The following is a 24,370-nucleotide window of genomic DNA, read 5'->3' as shown; positions in this document are numbered from 1 at the left end:
AGATAATAAACTGGGTGGCTCGGTAGGAATGGAAGGAGTCCCACCTAAGAGATGTGTGTGTGCCATCCATGGTATAGCGCGAGAAGTCTCTATAGAATGGTATGGGTGTGGAGAAGGTAGGCAATAGACTCAGGATCTGAAGGACAAATTTTTGAAGAACAAATGTGTGTGAAAAAAAAAGCTCTGATCCAGCCATTCTGACCCTTTCGCTAGCCCCTCGGCCAAACAAACGAACACCAGCCAAAAGCAAGAGGATCTTTGAGTGTGATGTGAACAATACCTTTTGATCCTTAAGATCAATTAGACCAAAATAACGAAGGATCCCTCCCTTACCGAAAGGGACTCCTGCCTGTGCTATGTATGACCAGTACACTAAAGGTATATGTAGTTATGTGATAATCCAGGTGAGCCTCACCAAAGAGGTTGGGAAAAAATTAATTTTCTGACAGTGTTGCCTATGACTTAGATCATTTGAATAATTTAAAAGAGGAAATAAAGGATTCTAAAAATAAAACAGATTGTGAATTACGGCCAGCGTTTTTTAATTGACAGAAGGAAGTAATCAAACACAAACTTGACTCTAAAGCACCAACTGGAATACCAAGTAAGCAACCTTAGAGAGATCTACGATTGCAGCTCTACTGTCTGCCTCTTGCCTATCTATTTCCCCGGATTAGTGAACCTCAACAAAAAGAGAAGGAGAGTGAGGACCAAAATGGGGGTAACTGGGGGATGGACGGGCAATGTTTTAAACTACTGCATCCTGGCCGATGAAGCTGGGGACGCGCCAATGGACCGAGAAACAAGGCAGGATCACCAATGAAAGAAGGACAAGGAAGTAATGCACAAGCAACTGCTTCAAGCAACTGACAGGAGGACACTAGACTGAAGCTTGTGACTAGCAAAACAAGACACAGACTCCACCACTACAGAGTGGTCCAGCCTGAGATTTCATCCAGTCTCAGCTGGGTGTAGGGATTCCCATAAGCACAGCACAACTATCACCCGAGAAAGTTTACAACTGACAGTGGAGCAACCAGGGCCAGACTGGCCATAGCGGGCACCGGGCAATCCCCCGGTGTGCTGCACGGGTGGGGGCCAGTTTTGGGCCCCTGGGGGCAGCTTTTGTTACAGGGCCGTTTTGCAGCATAGCTGCAAAATCGGCCCTGTACCAAAATCGGCCGATAACCGGCCCGGCAAAGAGCTCGACGGCACCTCCAACCCCTCCCGAGTGGGGAGGGGGGGGAGTGGGGGGCTGACCGAGCACTTTCCCAGGCCCGGTTGTGGTTCCCAGTCCTGCCCTGGGAGCAACTGGCTAGTAGTAGGATCCTAAACAAAAATAAAGATGTCTCTTCTCACTCTAAGCGACTCAGATGTCCGAAGTCACGGTGGGCGTGTGCGGTGGACGGCCGCCATCCGTCTAAACTGTGCATGCGTCATGTTTTCTGCAGCGCAGCGGAATGTCTGCCGCACCGAAGCGGTTAAGAACCAATTTCTTAATATTTGATCACATCCTACCCAGTTTCTAGAGGAATTGCAAAGTGAATTCAAAGTGCACAAACCTAACTTGTACACGTGCACAAACCTAACCCAGCTGAATCAATTGTTGCTTTTGATTGGGCCAAGTGAAAGAAGAGAACGATCAATTTAAAAGGGAGTTTGGCCGAGACAGGATTCCAGGATTAATAAGACCCAGAGTGGTGCAAAAAATGCTTTGTTGAATGCAGTTGCAGAAGTTGCCCAGGTAGAATTTGCTGGACTAAGATCTCAAATTGTACACTGAAAAAAAGGAGAGTCACCAGCAGATTATTATTATTATATTTTATGATAAAAGGAAAACTCACTACCTGTCTCATTGATACTGACGCCAACCAATCTGCCTTAAAATCCTCGGAATTTCCTTCACTACCTCTGAATGGCTTGTCCATAAACAAAGTTGATATTTCAAATCAACGTGTTCCACATTTCATATTCTGCTTCCATAACTTTTGGTACCATCACAGAAAGGAATGTATTTCTTTTAAGCCCTACTTCGCCTGCAAACCTGTTGTATCATGCTATTATATGTAAATTACATTGCAGTGTGGTCTGTCCTCCAGACAGGGTCTAGGTCAATGTACTGCTGGCAAGAAAGACAAGGTGCTTGTCCAGCTGTCAAACTGTGCAAAATCCCTGATGCCAATTTTAAAATATCTGAAGATTTGTCTGAATTACTTGCACAAGTGCCTTTCATTTTACAGTCAACAGGTGCTAATTATATGGTATGTATTCTTTCTATCAATCCTGCAAAACAAATATAAAAGCAGCCATTAATTGACAGAGCAGACTGAAGCCATACGTAAGTTACCACATATAGTAACCGCCTCCAAGGAACAAACTTTCCTGGGTATGTATGGCTGGTTACTGTAGACAGTGAATCCTTGGATATGCAGCCAGAGTAAACCATTTGCAGAATGAAGTTAAAACAGGTACCCCAGAACCTTTGCAATGGTGTAAAGAAGCTAAACATATATTTTGTCCACATAAAACAAGGAATTGTGTCTGTGCCTGCCTCGGTGCTGCCCAAAAACACAAAAAGGTTTACTCTGTATTGTGATGACGAGTTGGTTTTGCAGTTAGGGTACACATACAGGATCATGGGGATCCAAAGATGTCTACAACATACTGCACTATACCTCTGCTTCAGAATCCATAGCATCAGGGCTTCTTCCATACCTCCACTCTAATTACTGCAGCCCACCTTGTTGAAGCCTCTGGAAATAATGTACTGAGTTCTACCTTGATTGTGGCGATTCCTCATTCGGTTGTTGCACTAATCTTTACTACCAAGAATCCATATCTTTTCACTGCCAGACTGTCTGGATACAAAATACTATTGCTATCTGCCTCCCATATTACCTTAATTTGCTGCCCCTCCCTACACCCTACATATCGGATACTCACCAACGAGGAAGGAGAGCTGCATGATTGCTTGGTCATAACCGAACGGGTGACAAAGACCTGCATTGATTTTACTAAGCCCCATATAACAATTTGTGAAATAATCTAATACGTGGATGGGTCTTTGCCTCATAAAGAGGGTGAGCTTCTTGCCGAATACATTATATGTAAAGCATCTCAAGTTATAGAGAGTCACCAAATACCGAATGTGAGATCTGCCCTGGTTGCGGAGCGCATTGCTTTCACCAGAGCTCGGGTCCAAGCTGAGAAAAAGTCTTTAATTGTATTCAAAGACTTAAATTATGCTTTAGGAGTTGTGCATGACTTTGGGATGCAGAGATGTTTCCTAACTTCTGCTGGCACCTCAATCAAAAATGGCCTAGATGTAAACGTTTTGCATCTGCCACTTAAGATTGCACTCATCAAATGCACTGCCCACCAAAAATAGCAGGATGAAGTGTCTCACGGGAATGTCCTGGCTGGTTCTGCTGCTAAGAAAGCTGCTTTATCATTTAATGATGTAGCTGCCATATAGGCTGTACAGACTGATTGGTTTGCTGTTCCCTCTGTAAAGTATCTAGCTTTGTTACAGGAGCAAGTCTCCGAAGTTGAAAAACAATACTGGACAAAGGGAAATTGTTCAAGAGATCTAGAAGGAGTAGGTAGGGATGTTAATAGCATATGGTCGCACCCAAATGTCTACTCCCCAACCTTGCTGGTTATGGAATTGCCATGTTGGAAGGGACAGTAAGATTTGTGTCACAGCAACTCACTGGCATACGCTCTTCTTTCCTTCTATTACGCAGAATTATTGATGGTTGTTTCATCTGCCAGTCTCACAACGTTGGTAACAGAAGCTACACATCTGGCTGCCCATCTAACTCTTTGGGGCCCATTCATCCATCTATAGATGGACTTCATACAAAATGCAAAATGTGCTTCCTATTTGTATATGCTCGTGAATGTCTGTATGTTTTTTGTGGGCAGCCTGAATGATACTCATGTGCTCTAACTGTGGCTGAGTGCTCACTTGGAGAATTAATTCCATGATTCGGTATTACGCAATGCCTTTTTAGCGACCGCGGAACACACTTCATTTGCAGCTGTACCATAGGATGCTATGCAAAGTTTTAGAGATCAAGCAACACTTCCCCTGTGCCCATCTCCCTGAGTAACTAAGGAAAGTTGAGGGCAGAAAAACACACTTAAGTAAAACTGAAATGGGCTTACACTTTACCCTTGGCTTTGTAGCCACCCAGGACCATTCCACCTCAAAGAACTAAACTGAGCCTCTACAAGATAGTTATGGTACGCCCAATGATGTTGCCTTCAAATCCACCTGTTCCTAGTGCTAAAATAGACCCCCATTTAAATGATGATGCATTTCTGTGCAAATATATTTGCGGTCTTTACAGTTTCCCTTCTGAGTCTCATGCTGCTTTACCCGACTGCTCATCCGAGGTCTGCCAGACCCTCCAGCCAGGTGGCTGGTCCTCGTCAAAGAGCACCAGAGTCCATTACTGATCACCAACACAGTTGTGAAGTGTTCATATAATCTCAAGCCCTTTTTCCCAACACACCGGACATTTGTGAGCCGTCGCTTTTACATGAAGTGCAGGGGTTGTCCCCACAAATCCTCCCTGGCTAAATGTACCACTCAACTTTAGAAACCCTATAGCCCCGTCATTGTGTCATTCATACAACAGCACCAAATTAGTACGGGCTTGGAAACAGTGTAACATGTTAACAATCACGTACAGTCATTTAACTGGCAAGTATTTACAGATGATAGCATCGTATCAGCTATGAACAAACAGGTTATGAACTACAATTAAAACTCAATCCCTGTGTAATTTGGCTAAAGCATATTCCCAAGAGCAAGTTTAGTGAGTAGTAATGACTATCCTTTGCTAGCTATAGTGAAGGTTTTGTGCACTGGGGCCGTTTCAAAATACATTTAAGGGCAAGCTTGAACTCGTTTAGTATTACAAAGAAAGTCATGATGTGGCTTCACACAGAAGAGCAAAACTAGCTTTCCAAATTGAAGGGATGTCAGCCATCGTTCTAAAGATATTCAATTCATCTAGTTAAAGATTCGCTCCAGACAGATGGGGCTTGCTTCGTTCTAGCATTTCAATGTCCGATTTCAAACCTGCAGTTAGGAGATGTGTTTGGCAAATCCTGTGGCATTTTACTTTATTTTCTCTTAGAGTAGACCAGTGTTAGGCCACCCCTGTCAGTTGTCTTTGGGGCTTGAAGTTTTAACTGGCAGGTGAAGGATTTTCCTGTTGAATGAAAAATATTGGGCCGCTCTGGGATCCTTCTTACTAGCCTAGGAAGTTCTTTTTTTTCTCAGTCCATGTGGTGCTGATGGTTGGTTCCTTAGTGGTCATCCAGTCCTTAACTCTTCACGTGTTCCATCACTTATGACTGCGCTATTTGTATCTGGAATTTTCGCTTTAAAAAATGGAATTGCTCAAGGGTGAATTGCTTCTATTTAGATAATAAAAATATCGATGTTTTAATACTGCTGTAAGAACTTGCTTGCACAATTTGGTTAGCACGAGGCCCAGCATCTGTATGTCATGAGTGGATATGCTAACATAGTTTTGATTTATTTGAGGAACCTTTCATTTATTTGGCTATTGATTACAATATTTATCTGCAATATTAACTGCACTCGCAATTGTATACAATATATATTCAATGTACATGGAGCCACTCCATTTAATTTCTTTATACAAGCAATTTAAAATGTATGTGTACAGAGATATTTATTGCTATTTGTGTTATAAAACAGGACTTAGTTTTTTTTGTTGGGTAATTGGAAGGCACCTGGTCATGACTGACTGGGTAGGGAGTAAACAAGGCAGTGGATTTATAAAACATGTGACCTTGGAAAAGCCCACATACATGGCTGCGGTCCACCCACATCTATGTACTTTTCTCAACAGCTTTTCACTTTGCAAAATTAATTAATATTTGTGTACCTTGTTGTAAGCCTGGGGTGTTAACTATCTCTTTTAAGGCAGAAACACGCAGAATTTGTGAGTGGTTGAGTCTTTAACTCTTTGGTCTCTTTCCTTTGTGTGTCAGCTCACTTCCTTGGTGCCAGAGTCAGTGGGTTACTTTTTATTTTGCCTGCAATGTGACGTATCACTCTGGCCTGCAAGCCATGAAGACAATCAACATCTCTGGAGTTCAAGCCTTTCTAATCAAGAGGCAAGGAAAATGTTTTAGCTCAGCTTGATGTGTCTAGTAGCCGGGAAGTATCTTCAGGGGGAGGGAGGTGTTTGGGATCGAACACTCCATGAATCATTTTTAAGTTCAGGTTGTGGCCCGGTGAAACAGTCTGGTCCAGTCAGGACCGTCCCATCACTGCTGGGAAGGTAAGACTGATGACTCAAATGTGCACGATTGTTGTGCATGCTAGGTAACCCTGGGCGTAGTTCGCGTAGTAGCGCTACGCTTAGCTACGCGAAGTGCACTTCGCACTACGCGAGCTACGCATAGCTACGTGAACTGCGTAGTGCACAGTGCAAAATGCTGTTCGCACTGATTGCACAGTGCCGGATGCTTGTCCGCACTGTGCAATCAGTGCAAACAGTATCTTGCACTGTGCAAGCAGTCATTTTCTGCCGCTCAAGTAGATTTTTGCTTGAGCTACAGCTTTCTCAACACGGACTGGTAGTTTCTCATCATGAGCGGTCGCGAGCATACGCGGCCACTCGCAATTTGAAACCTGACCTCCCCGCGTTGAGAATCTCGCCGGGAGGTTTATTTTCAACGCTCGCGATCAGCAACTTGATGTTGCTGATAGCGAAGGAGGAAAAAGTGTCACCGGGATGTCATTTTGCTGGCTCGCGGTCGCCAACTTGACGTTGAGGACCGCAAGCAAGCAAAAAATGACCGCTACGCGTGTTTGCACTGTGCTACGTGCAATTTGCATAGTGCAAAGTAGCACACACTTCGCAAACTTCGCAAGCGTAGCGTAGTACTTCACCCAGGGTTAATGCTAGCCCCAAAACGTAGATGTGAGTTAAAATTGGGGGACAGTACAGCAGCCCTTGTCTCACTCACTTCATGCAAAGACTGTATGACCCCAATAACCTGAAATTTAGGATGGGCATAACATACTTGACCAGCCTTCACGGTGGAGCTCAGGCCAAGAGTCGGGACATAATCAGCCAGGCAGAGGTAGGGGGAGACTAATTTCCCTTTCTGGTCTGGCAGCAGCTACCGCTAGCCTTTCCCCACCCTACGTGTGGCATAGGCGCAAGTCCATAACTGATCATTGATGGTAAACACAGCGCGGGACTCAAATAAATCCTTCCCTTTTAGAAAGTTTAGGTTGGGTGATGGATCTTTTATTCAGGGTCATTGAGGCACCACACGCCAAGCTATCCTCAGGCTCCACTTTGGCATGTCAGTGTCATTCATCCATCCATCCTTCCATCCTTCCTTCCTTCCTTCCTTCCTTCCTTCCATCCATCCATCCATCCATCCATCCATCCATCCATCCGTCCATCCATCCATCCATCCATCCATCCGTCCATCCATCCATCCATCCATCCGTCCGTCCATCCATCCATCCATCCATCCATCCATCTCTGTCCATCCATCCATCTCTGTCCGTCCATCCATCCATCCATCCATCCATCCCTGTCCATCCATCCATCCCTGTCCATCCATCCATCCCTGTCCATCCATCCATCCCTGTCCATCCATCCATCCCTGTCCATCCATCCATGTCTATCCATCCATCCATGTCTATCCATCCATCCATGTCTATCCATCCATCTCTGTCCGTCTATCCATCCATCCATCTCTGTCCGTCTATCCATCCATCCATCTCTGTCCGTCTATCCATCCATCCATCTCTGTCCGTCTATCCATCCATCCATCTCTGTCCGTCTATCCATCCATCCATCTCTGTCCGTCCATCCATCCATCCATCCATCTCTGTCCGTCCATCCATCCATCCATCCATCTCTGTCCATCCATCCATCTCTGTCCGTCCATCCATCCATCCATCCATCCATCCATCTCTGTCCATCCATCCATTCATCTCTGTCCATCCATCCATCTCTGTCCATCCATCCATCTCTGTCCATCCATCCATCTCTGTCCATCCATCCATCTCTGTCCATCCATCCATCCATCCATCCATCTCTGTCCATCCATCCATCCATCCATCTCTGTCCATCCATCCTTCCTGCCGTCCTTCCTTCATGCGTCCTTCCTTCATGTCGTCCTTCCTTCATGCCGTCCTTCCTTCATGCCGTCCTTCCTTCATGCCGTCCTTCCTTCATGCCGTCCTTCCTTCATGCCGTCCTTCCTTCATGCCGTCCTTCCTTCATGCCGTCCTTCCTTCATGCCGTCCTTCCTTCATGCCGTCCTTCCTTCATGCCGTCCTTCCTTCATGCCGTCCTTCCTTCATGCCATCCATCCATCCATCCATCCATCCATCCATTCACCATTCATCCATCCATTCACCATTCATCCATCCATTCACCATTCATCCATCCATTCATTCATCCATTCATCCATCCATTCATCCACTATCCAGCAGTGAGCCCTGAATTCAGTGTGGTGAACCCAGGGTGAAGACAACTTTACTACAGCATTGATGTGCATTTTTCAGAGTACTGTATGTAAAAGCAGGCAATGGTGTTGTATTCTCAATAACATAACTGTGATTAATGGGTTAATACATTTGTTACAGAGATCCTTGAATAACTTATGAGTTACAATCCTGGTAAAATAGCTGAAGGGGTATGTACACTGAAAACAGATGCTTGAAACATGCAAGGCAAAGATTTGGCTTCTAACTATATGTGCACAGTCACATGTTTTAAGTACATAATTAAAATAAAAAACAACTTTTTACTAATGTCATGCAGCACTTTGTAAATACGTAGCAGGCAGTCTCACTGAGCTCTTTTAATTCTGTTGAGCCTTAAGGCTCTTTGTATACATTAATACTGACTCATACGGTTAGGAGGCGCACAGTAGGTTCCCCACTCCAACATCCATTCAACTCAGACAAGAACAACATGCTGGCACCAGCTTAGATTACATACAAGTCACATTTAGGTACAAAATAGAACATTAAAAGCAAACATTTCTCAAAAAACCAAAGAGATCTTTAAACAATATGGGCACAGTTTTTCCATTGATTCAAACTCAGCTAACACAATTCCGACTAACCTTTAAAATTAAGCAAACTGGGCATGAACAGAAATAATTAACTTTGTTTGAAATCATAGCAGTAAACTCAATCTCCACCCTTCCACTTTGTCCAAATTTCACAGAGATGAAATCTTCAACATTTATGGGAGTCAATCCAAGGCAAGCCACCCTACGCACACACTTAGGATGCTAGTCCTCATCCCACCCTCCCATCGCCACCACCAGACTGAGGGGTCTCACCCTAGCAGTGAGAGCTGGGCCACAAGTCCATGTGCCCCACACACCACCTCGCACACATAACACCAGTCTCTGCCAACAAGGCTGCACATTTTCGTTCATAAATCAGACGGCTCCAGTGCTGCCCAGGCCTGGCTCCTTCTCTACTTGTGATCTGAAAATTGCAAGGAAAAATTAATTCTCTGCACCTAGTTCAACACTCACCACACCCAGACACCCCTTCTGCTGAAGTTCAAAGGAAGAGGTTGGGTATTTGCTGGTGGTGCAAGGGGCGTCGCTGGAAGAAAAGACTGAACATATCTCGGTCACTCAATTCGAAATGTATCTACTCCTGTGATGGAGTCAGGTCCTGACGTGAAGAATGTCCAGTGCATCCCTGTCACAAGATTGTGAGCGGAGGCACAAGACTACGAGGGAGCACCATGGCTAATGAGGAGACCAATGTATATTCCCCTCCTGGTGCAGCCAACGCTTTATGGCAGCAGGGAGAGGGTGTTTCTAGGTGTTTCGCCGCCCTAGTAGAGAATTAAAAAATGCGGCCCACTCCCTTTTACTACTATCACTCCCTCAGCCTGTCATCCAGGCTAACTGTCCTCTGCAGTTTCTCACTCTCTATACACTTTCAATCTTTCTCTCCCAACATCTCTCCAGTGGCGTAACGAAACTTGAGGGGCCGCCCTGCAAAGCACATGGAGGATCCCCGCCCCCGCGGCGCGGGCCACCATGCCTCCCCGGCAGCGCGGCCCACCATGTACCACTTTGCCCTACCACCCAGAAATCCAGCATATTTTGCTTTGAAACCTCTAACATTTAAATGAAATGCCTCTATATTGTCTTTCTGTAAGTTCTAGTGAGAAAGTGGGAAACACTCAACATACACGCTATGGCATTTGCAACAATCCTGTCAAAAGCAGATTATGTAACTGAGGCAGCAATCAACAATGCCAAGGAGTGATCCTAGTACTTACACCCTTGTCCAACAATGGAAATTCACTCAACAGTTTGGTTCCATGTAGGACAAACAGATCTGCATTCATACATGTAACAAACCCTCCTGGTACAGCGATAATATTTGTTAAAAAATGCATTCTTCCCAAAGCAGATGCAACCTTGACAAACTCTTGTATATGCCAGAACAAGAACATCATATGATTCTCACTTGTCACTCCACGCCAACCGCAGTATAGCTCTGCAAAATACCATTCATTATTAGTCACTCAAGCATTTATCAGTGCTGCAGCAATGTGTCACATGACACAAGCAAGATGGAGATGGTTTAGTTTTTGTGTTTGCTGCCTGGGCGGTGGGCGCCCACAGTAAAAGGCATATTTCCACACATTTAGGAGATAAACTCATTCTACCACTGTCCACTGGGCAGAAAAATGTACTACAGGACGTTTAAAATACCACTCACTCAAAACTAGATTTACTTTTCAAAGGCATGGACAGTGCGTGCGCACACAGAACAAAACCCTTCTCCATCAAATCGTTACCCTCCTATCTGACGATGGCCATGTGCTTGTGGGGTGCTGAAGTGCTGTGATAATTCATACCTTGTTTACCCTCAAAGACCTGTTGTTCATGTGACTATAAGGAGGAATCTATTGAGTTTCAACATATTATCTGTCTGTGTCCTGCTATACTTAGACTGTATTTGTCATCTCTAACTGTAGAAATATCATGGTCTGTTAGAACTGGCTATTTCTGGTAGGCTAAGGCTGACGCCAAAGCCAGGCAGAAACCACCATTCTAGTCAGGGCAAGGGAGTCACACGCCAAGATAACCCCTGCTCACCCCCTTGGTAGCTTGGCACGAGCAGTAAGGCTAAACTCGGAGGCAATGTGTAAAGCATTTGCGCCAGCACACAACAGCAACAACATCCTAGGCACACCACAAAAGGAACTCCACACAAGGTTATATAAAAATAACTTCTGTATTGTCAAAACACATTAGATAGAAATCACACATGTACATTGTGCCAACTGGCAAAGGCAATATTCACAAGGGATTATTTACAAGACAGGGCCACATGGGCCACTGTCAGAATCAGCACTTAGTAGAAATAGCACTTCTAGAACATAGAATATAGGATATAAAATACCTGTAGCACAAATTAGCAAGTATAGCACACAACCAGTAACTACTGGTAACAGGTAAGTACCACCTACGCAACCCTAACCACCTTAGGAGAATGTCACGCAGGGGACCAGGACCTCACTAGGACCACCTGTACTGGAAAGAACAACCACCTAAGAATAAACTACATTTAGGGGTATCAGCAAGAACACATTACACATGATGCATCAAAACACATTCAGAGGTGCAGGGAAGGAAAACACATGATGCCTAAAACATTCAGAGGTGTAAGGAAAGGAAACACATGATGCATAAACATACATTCAGCGGTGTAAGAACAAGGAAAAACACATGATGCATAAAACATTCAGAGGTGTAAGAACAAGGAAGACACATGATGCATAAAACATTCAGAGGTGTAAGAACAAGGAAGACACATGATGCATAAAAACATTCAGAGGTGCCAGAACACAACTCAATAGGGCAAAAACACATGATGCATGAAAACACATTCAGAGGTGAAATAAAACCACACAATTGCGCAAAACTTACATAAGCCACCACCTGTGGCAGTCCCTAGGCCAACTGGCCTTGTTGGGGCTAGGACGCCCTGTGTCCCAATAGTCAGGGTCCTAAACGGTGCAGCTGCCCACTAATTGCTGGGCAGCTGTGAATCAATAATGATGGGGCCACGTGGGAGCCACACAGGCTCTGAACAATTGGTCGCCCCTGAGCCTCTCTGGGCTCCAAGCAAAGAAATGCGGCCACAAGCCTCTCTGGGCTCCTAATCAAATGAATGCCGCCACGAGCCTTCTCTCAGGCTCAAGAACAAACATCTCGCAGACAGGAGGGGCAGGCACCGGCAATGTGCCCCGACGCCCCCTCTAACCAAAAATGGCCCCCGGAGCCTTCTCAGGGCTCTACAACAAATGCTGGCAGGGAGCCTCTCGGGGCTCTCAGGTACAACTATGCCCCTCTGGAGCCTTCTCAGGGCTCTACGACAAATACTGTGGCCAAATGCTGGAGCTCTCAACTTCACTAATAACGTTGGGGCGGCCCACTGTCATCCGGGACCGCCCTAAGCACCAACAGCATACGGGGCCTCGCGCTGGCCTTAACACCCGCCCGGAGCTTCCCCCCACAGCCCCTCACTCACCAGGCTGTTTGCTGGCTGGGGCTCCTCCGGGCGGCAACTCCCTCCATGGCTGCAGCAAGCGGGGCTCTCTCACTCATGAGAGCCCCGCCGACGTCGGCGGCCGCATCACCAGTCTCCTTTGGGCAGCGCGGGGCTCTCCTCAACCATAGGAGCCCCGCCTGCCCCCTCGGCCGCCAGGCTCCTCTCCTCATGCCGCTCAGCTTCCTTTCAGCACCAGCAGGGCTCTTCCCAGAACCCGGGAGCCCTGCTCACACCGGCGCCGCCATGCAACTCTTCCTCTTGCCGCTCAGCTTCCTTTCAGCACCAGCAGGGCTCTTCCCAGAACCCGGGAGCCCTGCTCACACCGGCGCCGCCATGCAACTCTTCCTCTGGCCGGGGCACTGGCCAAACAGAGTACGGGTGCGGGCGGGACTTCCTCCGAAAACCGGAAATCCCGCCCCGCGTCAGGCACTACGATGCCTGGTTTCCTGTTGGCGGCGCGAGAGGGCCGCGGTGGTGATTAACAAGGGGCAAAATGAGCGGTGGGCACCCTCGGTTGGCAAAATAATAGTAGAAACGGGGTGAGCACCCGTTAGATAATCAAATAAATGGGGTGGCACCCATGATATAAAAATATATCGAAACTCGGGCTAAATGCAGGGTGGGCACCTGCGAGGCACAAAGAGCCGGGCAGGGAGCAGCTCCACGCTGCAGAGCCCCAATAAAGCGCTCACATCGCGCTGGGGGCACGGACAGCCCCACAAGTCCTCAGAGGTAACCCCTGCATCAAGAAGGGTCACAGGCAGCTCAGGATTCAAGGACAAGGTCCTGGGCAGCAACTACTAGCAATCAAAAAGGTCCCAGCAGTCCTGGAGGAGTAAAAGTGGAGCAAAACAGCCCCCTGCAAAGAAGAGTCCTCCAGCATCCAGGGGCTGGGCAGCAGGGCCCAGGGAGGCAAACCTTTCCCCTGGGCCCCAGCAGCAGCACGCCCCTGGTCGTTTCAAGTCCAAAAACAAGAACATTTTGTAAGGGGACACAGCCCCTTTTTATACTATAAAATCCTTTGTCTAAAGGGTGCAGGCAGTGTGAGAACCAGCTAGAACTGGTTATAGGGAACTCCTTTCAGTGTGAGGGGCAGAGGCGACAGCCGCCCAGCGGGAGGTGGACCCAGCATTGTGGCAGGCAGGCACAGCCCTATTCACTCCCAGGTGCTACTTCCTCCCACTTCCCTAGTTGCAGATGCAGTCATTCAACCAAGGGCTGACTCAGACAACCTCCTGGGGGCTCCCCAGCCCCCGTCACCCTCAAACCAGACAGTCAATCCACAAGCAGGCCCAGGCACTCCTGGAGCCAGGCGCCAGCCAATCACGTGCCAGCAGACTCACTACACACGCACACCCATGTCTAGACACATTCATGCCACATACATCATTACGCAGCATTCAATCTCACGAGTTTGCACATACCAAACTCGACCCTGCACTCCCCACACATCAGGAACTACCATGGTCACACAGATTCCCCATGCATTCCTATGGGAGGGCAGGTCACTCACCACACATACACAGAGAGCTCACGCACTTTACACTGTACCACAGTGAAAAAGTGCGCAAAGGCCTAAAATCACCAACACTGGGTCACAGAAACAGGCTCGGAAAAAGCAAAAAGTTTCAGGGTGAACCTGCCAAAAAGGGCCAGGTCCAACAGGGTCACTATTGCATATTAATTTTCTTCAGAAGACTGTCAATTCATCAGGAAATTGACCAGATTCTTAGACCTTTCTTTCTTAAGGAAACGCGAATCACTGAATACATTTTATGAACTTGTATAGCGTTGATTGTCTTATACCTTATGTATTCTCTGCTGTGTTTTTTTTATTGCAAGTGATATTTTACTATTTAAACAATAAATGATGATTTATTCATTCATTCACTCAACTCATATTGCCCCTCTTGTGCTCATGGGGTGCTGGAATGAGGTAATTGATGATAATCTTTGATGAGATCTTAGATCTCGTTATAAGAATTTGATGGTTATGGGAGATTCCAACTTCCATTGGGAGATATGCCCCAAAGAAGGGCAAGCCAGCCATCTAGAAGAGGCTCTAACGGCCCTAGGTATGGTGCAACAAGTAATAGGCCCTACGCACGATAAAGGCCACACCTTAGATTTGGTGTGGATGACGGACCCAGCACTAAGCCCGGTAGTTACTATGCCGTGTGCCTGGTCTGATCATTATCTAATTAGGGGCCAGAGGTTGGCCCATAAATGTGAAGAAAAACCCAGGGCGACTTGGAAAACTGTGAGGAGGTGGAATAACATAAATGAGGAAGAGCTGGTTGGTAATCTACTAAATTCCACCTCATTAAACACAATTAATGATAACATAGAGGCTATTAGTCAGAAGTTAGTTGACAAACTAAAGTAAGCCACTGACGTCGTTGCGCCCGCTTAAAAGGTGAAATTGGTGGACAAAGGGGCGGGGGCACCCTGGTTTAACGGCACGTTGAGGATCAGGAAGAGGGCTCTACGGAAAGCGGAGAGCCTGGCGGAGGGACTACAACACGAAGGCACAGAGCTTATATGTGCAGGAGCTTGCTCTTTACAAAAAGGCCATTCTGGCTCGAAAATCTGAGTTCTTTGAGACCAGAATTGCGACAGCTTGAGATCCGCAAAAATAAATTTTTAAGGTACTCACGGAACTGAGGAATAATAAAGAGCAGAGGCCCGAGTTCTCGCAGGAGGACTGCCAGAATTTCCAGGATTTCTTTACAAGCAAAATTGAAGATCTCTTGATAGAAATCTCTCGCACCCCAATCCTCGACTGTCCATTACAAATTATGCCAGTTATCCCTGAGGTCACGCACTTTTCATTCCCTGAACACATTGCCCTTGATTACGAAGGAGAAGTTAGCCAGCTTAGTGGGGAGAGTGAAGTCAGGCTCCCAGGTGGATCCCTGCCCTCCTAAGGTTTTTAAGCTTGCTATGTCAGGGATAGAGGAGGATGTTCTTACTCTCCTAAACAGGTCATTGGAGACAGGACAGGTCCCGACCACTCTCAAAGAGGCCCGGCTGATTCCGCTGCTTAAGAAGCCTGGGGCGGATGTCAAAAATTTAAAGAACTTTAGGCCCATTTCCCAACTACCTTTTTTAGCTAAGGTTTTGGAGCAGCATGTTCCGACGCACCTCGTGAAACATCTGGAGACAAATGATCTGTTAGAGCTGAATCAGGCTGGCTTTCGGATACATCACAGCACGGAGATGGTGATGTTGTCCATTCTGGATGAATTAAGATGCAGAGCAGACAAGAAGATCCCGGGTGCTGCTCGATCTCTCCGCTGCATTTGACACGGTGTGTCATGATCAATTGCTGATGCGTCTGAGAGATCTGGGCATCGGGGGGACCGCACTAGGCTGGCTAACTTCATTCCTGCAGGAAAGATCTCAGAGGGTTCAGCTGTCAGACCTTGTATCAACAGCAGCGGTTATAACCTGTGGAGTTCCGCAAGGCTCTGCTCTCGCACCGCTCCTATTTAATATTTATTTGCAGCCACTGATTTCAGCTCTTAATCAGATGGAATGTCAGATATACAATTATGCCGACAACACACAGATTATCATCCAAATTGAGGATTCACCAGGAGCCCAAGCCAGGCTGCATAACATCTTAAAATATACGATTAACTGGATGTCCGCCAACTCCTTGAAGATTAATCCAGATAAAACCGAGGTGTTGCCTATTACCATCTCTGGCAACCCCTAGAACGATCGTTTCTGGCCCAAGGAGTTGGGCAGGACTCCAGTACCGGCAGTCGTGGTGAAAAGTCTGGGCATCCACATTGATGGTAATTTGTCTATGAAGAAGCAAGTGTCTTCAGTGGTGGGCACATGTGTCGGCCTTCTTAGGCAACTTCGTAAAATCTCCCAACTGTTGTCTTTCTCTACTCTAAGGAGCGTGGTGTCCGCTATGATCTTAGGACGGGTGGATTACGGTAACGCCCTTTATGTCTGGCTCCCCCAGCAACAACTTTCAAGACTGCAAACAGTTATGAACGATACAGCCAGACTGATTTTTAAGAAGTCCAGGAGTATGCATGCTTCGCCCCTCCTGCGCCAATTACATTGGCTCCCCATCAGACAGAGAGCAATGTTTAAAGGTCTGTGCATCGCACACAAGGCAGTATATGGCAATGCGCCCAGCTACATTAAAGCCCGACTGTCTTGTTGCACTCCTGGTAGGATATTACGCTCATCAGAGGATACTCTGTTGGTCAGCCCACGCTTCCGCCTGCCCACTTTGGGCGGGCGTGCCTTTTCGACCATTCTTCCTGCAGCTTGGAATAAATTGCCATTTCATCTTTGTAAGGGGTCTAATCTATTGCCGTTTCGTCGGATGCTAAAAACGGTGCTCTTTCAAGAAGCATGGGGCGTGAGGTAAGTTGGTTGCCAGTCCTGTAATGTCCGGTGTTTACCCTGAACAAGCGCTTAGAGACCTATAGGTGATAACGCGCTATATAAATTGAAATAAATAAATAAAATAAATAAATAAATAATCGCCCCATGTGCCCAGGAATCTGAGTGCTAAGTTCTGAGGGGAGCAGAAGTGAAGTAACGACTGATATTGGCCTTGTGCGCTCATGGCTCTAAGAGTGCTGTGTTATGGGTGGTGCTTTAGTGCTATAATGACTGATATTTACCAATATGGTCTGTGTGCTCAATGGGTGCTTGTGAGATTTATTTACGTACCGGCCCTTTGGGTTTGTGACCAATGTTCTGTTCTCGTGGAGACTGGAGTGATGTCATATCTGGTGTTACCTCTGTGTGCTCACAAGGGTGCTAGGCTGATGTAATGGCTGACATTGGCCCTCTGAGCTCACGGGGAGGAGGGGTCCCGGACTGATGTAATGGCTGGTGTTGGCCCTTACTGCTCATACAGCAGACTAGAGAGAACAGGTAAACAACCCAACAATGACCGCGTGGCTCAAAGGACACAGCACAAAAAGAAAGCCTGGGCGACCGGTGGGTGTGTTTAATATGGAGGAGGGGGTGGCCCCACCATGAAGCATTTCATACAGTATACACCCATATACCATTTTTAATTTTTTTTATTGATTTTCCAAGTCATATCGAAAACGGACACTTGTATACCATAGGGACATTTTTAATAATACCAGCGGTGTGTTAAGTGATTGAACGGTGTGGGGGCCGAAGCGGGGGGTGGAGGGGCCAAACAGTAAGACTCATCGGTAGAATATGCTGCATTTTAATAATATGCTGCATTTTAATAAACAAAGAGTCAGTGCTATACAAATGCAATTTACAATTTTGATTTGATCATCAAATGTCAACACGTTCTGTGTTAAAAACGTCCCGTACAGTCAGTGGATTAATAGAACCCGAGGGGACAGGCCGGAAAAATGAGGGTACGGGTGAAGCGGGAGCAACCCTGGGAGGTAAGCAACACATGGAAGGTATGGTATGGGGGTAACAACATTAGGCGAGTGCAAATGGAGCAGGCAAGGAAGCAACAGGGGTTGGGGGGCCGGCTGAGTGCAAGGGCGAACCCAATATGGAGGGAAGCGGCACACATGCAAGAACAGAGAGCAACACTGAGTGCGGCCCCAGGAGCAAAGAAGTACAGAAGCGAGAAAGCTGGAAAACAACACATTCACTTACATGGAGTGCTCAACACAAAAGAAAGCGGTGGTAAAGTAGTCATGTTCTATAGGAGGGACAAACACGAGGGACAAGTGTTGGGACATAAATAAGAAGCAGGCAAATGCGTGACAGGAAAGCAACCAATTAGTGCACGCAGCAGGCCTGGAGGCAGGCAGCCAGCAGCAGCCCTGCCCCGCCGGTCAGTGACGGAGACGGAGTGACAGACTCTGAGTGACTTACTTCAGTCTTCGGACTCAGATTCGGAAATCGGACAGGGCAGCTGAGCGTGGGCGGGCCTGGCCGCCTGGCTGCTTTGTCTTGGAAGGCAGTTAAGTTCGTCGTTTTCGTTGTTCTTCTGTTGTCTTCTTCTTTGGCTATGCGCGCTGCCTGCCGCGCCCCTGATGCCACGCACAGGTGCTTACTGCTTATTGGCCTGCATGATGTTGTGCATGCCCTGGGGCTGCCTGGCATTGCTCACCACCACTCAGCAGCAGCCAGCCCTGCTGCCCACGCCCCCCACGCACACGGCACGCGCATACGCGGCGGCGGAAGTGCTGAACGGAAAGTGAAAGAATAAAGGCCTGTCCCGCGGCCCACCGCCATATCATAGAATCATGCGGGCTTAGACTAAGATAACAAAAAGTGCCTTACACTTTTTGTTATCTTACTCTAAGCCCGCCTGACTCTATGAAATGGCGGCGGGCCTCGGGACAGGCCTTTATTCTTTCACTTTCCCTCAGCTCAGTCCGACACTCACTCACAGGGTGACGGGACGGGCCACGGCCGGGGTCCCCTGCCCCACCATGATTTCGGACTTGCTCTCGGAGCCCCGAACACACGCACTTAATGATTTCGAAGACTAGGTGCACGGCCCCGGCCGGGGCCCCCCGGCCGCACCATTTATAAGACTCCCAGGGGCCCCGCCGGCACCATTTCAAAATTCAAATACTCGCTGGCAGGGGCCCCTGCTGGCCGGGGCCAGCACTGCGCACCATAAGCCTCAGCCTGTATATACTGAGTGATGTCGTGAGGAGGGGCCCGGCCGGGGCCCCCAGGAGCGCGGGACCCCCCGCAACGTGGGGTCTGCGGGGGCTTGTGTTACGCCCCTTCATCTCTCTGAAATGGCCCATAAGCACGGTGTGTCGGTGCATTGTTAAAATCTACAGAAACATCACAGTCTTCAGGAATGCAATATAGAGTAAAACGTGTGAAATGTAAACAGGCGCTGCGTCGGTGTCATGGATTGCCGTTAGGGTGTTGGGTATTCTTCAGCAATCGTTTAGCACTCTGAGAACTTCAACGGCCAGTTACAGTGGCCGCTCTGCTCGTTTTGCTGCAGAGTAGACTGGCCTTGGTGATCTCGGAGTCAGAGCGGCTGCTTCGGACCGACATTACGTTTAAACAGGAGCGGGGGGCTCCATTGACTGCCAGGAGACCCTTGTTATTTTGTGATGCAGGGCCCAGGGGGATAAAAAAAAAGCATCTTGCCAACACCACAGCCTAGGGCAGCTCAGTAAAAAGATCACCCCGTTTCAACCTGGAATCTCTACACTGCATGTGCATAGTAGTGACTGTCTGGGGTGCTTTGCCAGCACTTACAACGGAAGGCAAGGCACCACCAGATCTGCCTGGGGTCTGAAGCCAGTGGGGCAGCTCCGACAGCGGCAGGTTACTTGATCACAGGTTTTGATCTGGGCTTATTGTGAGGCTAAAATAATTATGTGATAAACAGGCCAGCGCTCACGTCTCTGAGCTGGGCCTGGCTCAAATCTGTCACACACCATTGACTCAGTCACAGTCAAGCGGGATGTTTAAGTTAGACAGCAGCCGAAAGCCAGCAGCAAGTAGCTCCCTCTGCTACAGGCTACTGGAGAGCTGGAGTTAACCAGTGCCGATGGTGATTGGGTGAGCCTGAGAGGGCCGCGGGATCCATAACACTGCCCCCGCGGTAGTGCAAACAGCATACACACTGCAGCTAAACTTCACGTTCAGCCAGCTCGCGGCACCGCCCTAGTAAAGTGTCTCGCCATTGCGCACTGAAAGTGACATATATGCTGGCTGCGTGTTTCGGGTAATATTCTCTGTAGTATGGTACTCTAGCGCGCACATGAACCACCAGTCCTCAAGCCTGCTGGGACATGGGCGCATCGCGTGCTTACAGTGCAGCTATAATTTTGGTGCATACGGAGACGGGGCAGGAGGCAGGGGCCGATGCCAGAGCCAGTGGAAAGTGGCCACGCACTAAATAAAAAAGCTATGAAACACCGAGTTATTATGAGCGTGCAGTGCTACACTCTCAGGGATTGGTAAAAGATAACAGGCTCACAGGAGTCTGAGGTTTTCTGTGCTAGGTCGGTGGTCTATTAGAGGTCACGCACGCCCCACATTAGCAGTTCGCTGCGACTTCTAGCACACTAGTACCTCGGCCGGGTGACGTCAGGCGTGGCTGTAGTCGTCAGTGAGTGACTCAGCCGTGCCGCGGGTGGGAATTTTGCAGCAGGCTATTAGTGGCGCGCATGGCCCCCGCCCGTGGCGCCGAATGTGATGTAACATCACGTCGAATTGTAGAAGGTGCTACCCAATGCGCTTTTTTTTTTTTATAAATGTTTTTATTAATCTCATCAACAGAGCGGCATTGCTGACAGCATACAGAAATCCACAGGATACAGCTAGGTCACGTAGGTCCATACATATTTCAATCATAAAGGTGAAAGTAAGTTGTACAAAATGCAGTATTCTCTTCAACCATGCAGTCCCTCCCATTTCCCCCACCCCCTTCCTACTCTTCCCCTGAGCTATCACTTTCTGATTCTGGCGGTGGGTCTCAAATGTTTCCTCTGTAGGTATTCCATGCTGTCCAGATTTTTGTCCATTTACGGGGACATCCCCGATTGACATATACTGTTCTTTCCGTGATCATCGTCAGATCCATATCACGACACCACATAGTTAACGAGGGTAGGTCCGCCTCGCCACATTTTTGCGCAATGTTACGTTTTGCCACCATTAGTCACCATGTGACCCACAACTGACCGTAATGCGATAAATCATTAGGTACCCATATGTTCAGTAGGCACCTACGCGGCTCCGGCATAAGGGACACTGTCATTACTTGTGAGATTGTTCGCATTATTTGTCGCCAATATTCTGCTAAAGCTGCACATTCCCATATAGTATGCATCAACGAGCCTTCCTCCCCGCAACCCCTAAGACAATATGGGTGCTGTGCTCTCTGCAGTTTGTGCATGGTAAGCCTGGTGTAATATATTCAGTGTAAAATCTTGAGTTGTATAAGACGTAGTCGTGCGGGGATCCTTACCTCTCTGGGCGATGCCAGGGCGTCCTGCCATTCCGAGTCCTCCATGTCACCCAAATCCGCCACCCACCTGCTATGTAAAGTGACTGTCGGTTCTGGCAGATTATTGATCAATTTCTTATACGTGAGAGAAGTGGCGCTTTTTTGCATGTAATACCCAATGCGCTTTTGAGGTCAAAGGCAGTTCAAGGGGATTCCCCAACTCATGTTTTTTGCCGCCCTCCCTCTTTTGCCGCCCTATGCAGCCGCCTAGTCTTGTCTAATGGTAGAAACGGCCCGCCATGGACACAGGGTACCCAAAGCTAAACTTCCGGCCCCCAAGATTGGGTGCATGGGTCCATTGTTACAGATAATTCCAAACTAACCTACCTAACCGCACCAATTACCACTAAACACTCTCCCTCCTGGCACAAACAGGATTACCCAGCCCACCCCTGTGCTTTTAATTTGGGTCTATATTGCAGCCTGTTGAGACATCTCTGAATCACACTTCCCTAACATTATTAACTAAGGTACCACCCTGTTTATCAGACCTCCATAAGAATCCAAAAATCCCAGAGACATTGCAGCTAGGTACTAGGCCAAAACACAGGAGTTGAAAAGTAGCAATAATCTGGCTGTTGCTTATACAGGTACTGTGCAGTGTCTGCTATTTGGATCCTTAGCACAAAGAAAAGTAAAGTCTACAAAAAGTGATGGATGGGACGCTTGAATTAAAATCCACATTTGGTAATTACTTGAGGCTCCATTACAATCCATTGTTATTTTGCACACTATGCCACCTCGTTTGGACCCAGCCATATGAAAAGCAGTCTTGACCCTACTCGAACAGTAACAGCCCAGCCCGATCTGTTAGGCCAAGTCCTCCCTGAACCGGAACACAAGCAATCCAAGACCAGTTTCTCCCCGATTAGGGTTTGTTAGTCAGGTGGATGGTTCCATTGCCATGGTGAGTATTGGACCCACATCATCTACCATGAATCGTCTTCCTTCATTTCTATATACATGCATGCAGTGATTGATGTACTATAGGTTATTTTGAATTTTTGTGTAATTCATACCCTACTTAGTAACTAATCTATACTTTGTAGCTTTCTCCGGAATCGGGGCCTGCCCTGCACTCAACAATGCTTTAAATCTACATACGAAGGAAGCATTGAATCTGCTCACATTGAGTTCTACTATATGGCCTCTAAATTAGTGGCCATCAACAATTAGTGGTAAGACACTCAAGGGGTCCCGGCCTATGCCTCTGAGAAATGGGCATTCCATGGCACTGAATTACAATACTTACTATACAGAGGGAAAATGTCACCATCACTACACCTGGTGACACAGGTAGTGATCCACACATGGAGAATAGCCTTAAGAGCAATGGGATGGGATAAGAAATTCACCACAATGGCTCCACCTTACATCATGTTACAGCAATGGAAGGCTTTTATAAGTGGGATATCATAGGTATTTCTACCTTAGATCTGATTGCAAGCACAAGGCTAAAAACATATCAGGCCTTACAGACCGAATAGAACCTACACCTCAGCTAGTTTTACCAATGCCTACCATTACAACACACCCCAACACCACGCATCAAGGGGTTGGAAGACCTTCCGGAATACAACACCTTGGAGGCAAAACTGATCCTGGTGGAACTGAGAGACCACAACATGCCAGACACATACGAGGCACTGCCAATGGACTGGGGCAAGACCTGCGGTGCGTGGCTGATGAAGAATGTGCAGAAGCTACAGCACCCTTGAGACACTCCGCAACAGCAACAAGGTTTCGCCTCCTCCTGTTAAAATACTTCCATAGATCATACCTCGCGAGACGGAGGCTTTGGAAGATGGGGGTGGTTGCATCTTCCATCTTCCTAACCTTTATAGATAGAATTGCATATGTGTGCAAGAACTTCTGTATTAACTTATTTGTTTTGCACAGCTTTATTACGTCACTTTCTCTCATTTAGAAACTTTAAAGATCTATGGAGTGAGTATCTAGACCAGTGGTTCTAGGTCCGCAAAGCCTACTCAGCAAATCTAACGCTGCTTAGAAAATTAACAGGTTCATAAAAAAGTGTCTAAAAATAAAACAGCAAAATGTATAATTGAAAAATGTAACACGTTCTGTAAATGTAAGGGAATTGAAAATTAAGAGCTAAAAATTAAGTTGATATCTTCAGATTGATTCATGGGAGAAGTGCAAGCGCATCAAACAAAATAGAGTATGGATGACGACAGACCACATTTGAATTTAGAAAAGCTCCAACCTTCCTATTAAAATTATAATGTTGATTTTTTATATTTGTGAATTAAATTAAATATTTAATCATTTGTGGAATTTTTTACTGTTTTGTATTTCAAAAGTGCTTATGCCAGGGTCTCGGATTCAATTATGGCTCAGTAGGGTTCCCCGGATTCGAACATAGATTCTGTGGGGGTCCTTGAGTTCCAGTAATTATTAAGTGGGGGTCCATAGAAGTCAAAAGGTAAAGAATAACTGTTATAAATTTTTATGAATAGCTGTAAGTTAACAACATAAAAAACCACATATATAAAAGCAGATTTGCAAACACCCTTATAAACATAATTCACAATTTCAGTTCAATTATTTAATACAGTAATGAAGGATTAAGCATACACGTGTACTAGCATTAACCTAAGTAATCAATCAAGAAACAGTCTTTAGGAATTTATAACATTCCTGCTCCTTTATTAAGTTGTCATCTTTATGAATGTGTACTGATATGTTAAATTTGATACTCGTCTTAAGATTTAAGTTTAAGATATGTAGTAGAAGCACAAGGATGAGAGGTA

The 24,370-nt window shown here is 46.8% G+C and overlaps 1 protein-coding gene across 2 annotated transcripts in view; it reads right to left on the bottom strand.

Moving 5' to 3' along the window:
- The window catches only part of ADCK1 (aarF domain containing kinase 1), an 855,153-nt gene that overhangs the window by 766,179 nt on the left and 64,604 nt on the right, over nt 1-24,370 (bottom strand). The gene's annotated exons all lie outside the window — the stretch shown is intronic.

Source organism: Lissotriton helveticus, chromosome 9 (genome assembly GCF_964261635.1).
Source record: "Lissotriton helveticus chromosome 9, aLisHel1.1, whole genome shotgun sequence".
Classification (NCBI taxonomy): domain Eukaryota; kingdom Metazoa; phylum Chordata; class Amphibia; order Caudata; family Salamandridae; genus Lissotriton; species Lissotriton helveticus.
This window is presented reverse-complemented; position numbering and strand designations above follow the sequence as displayed.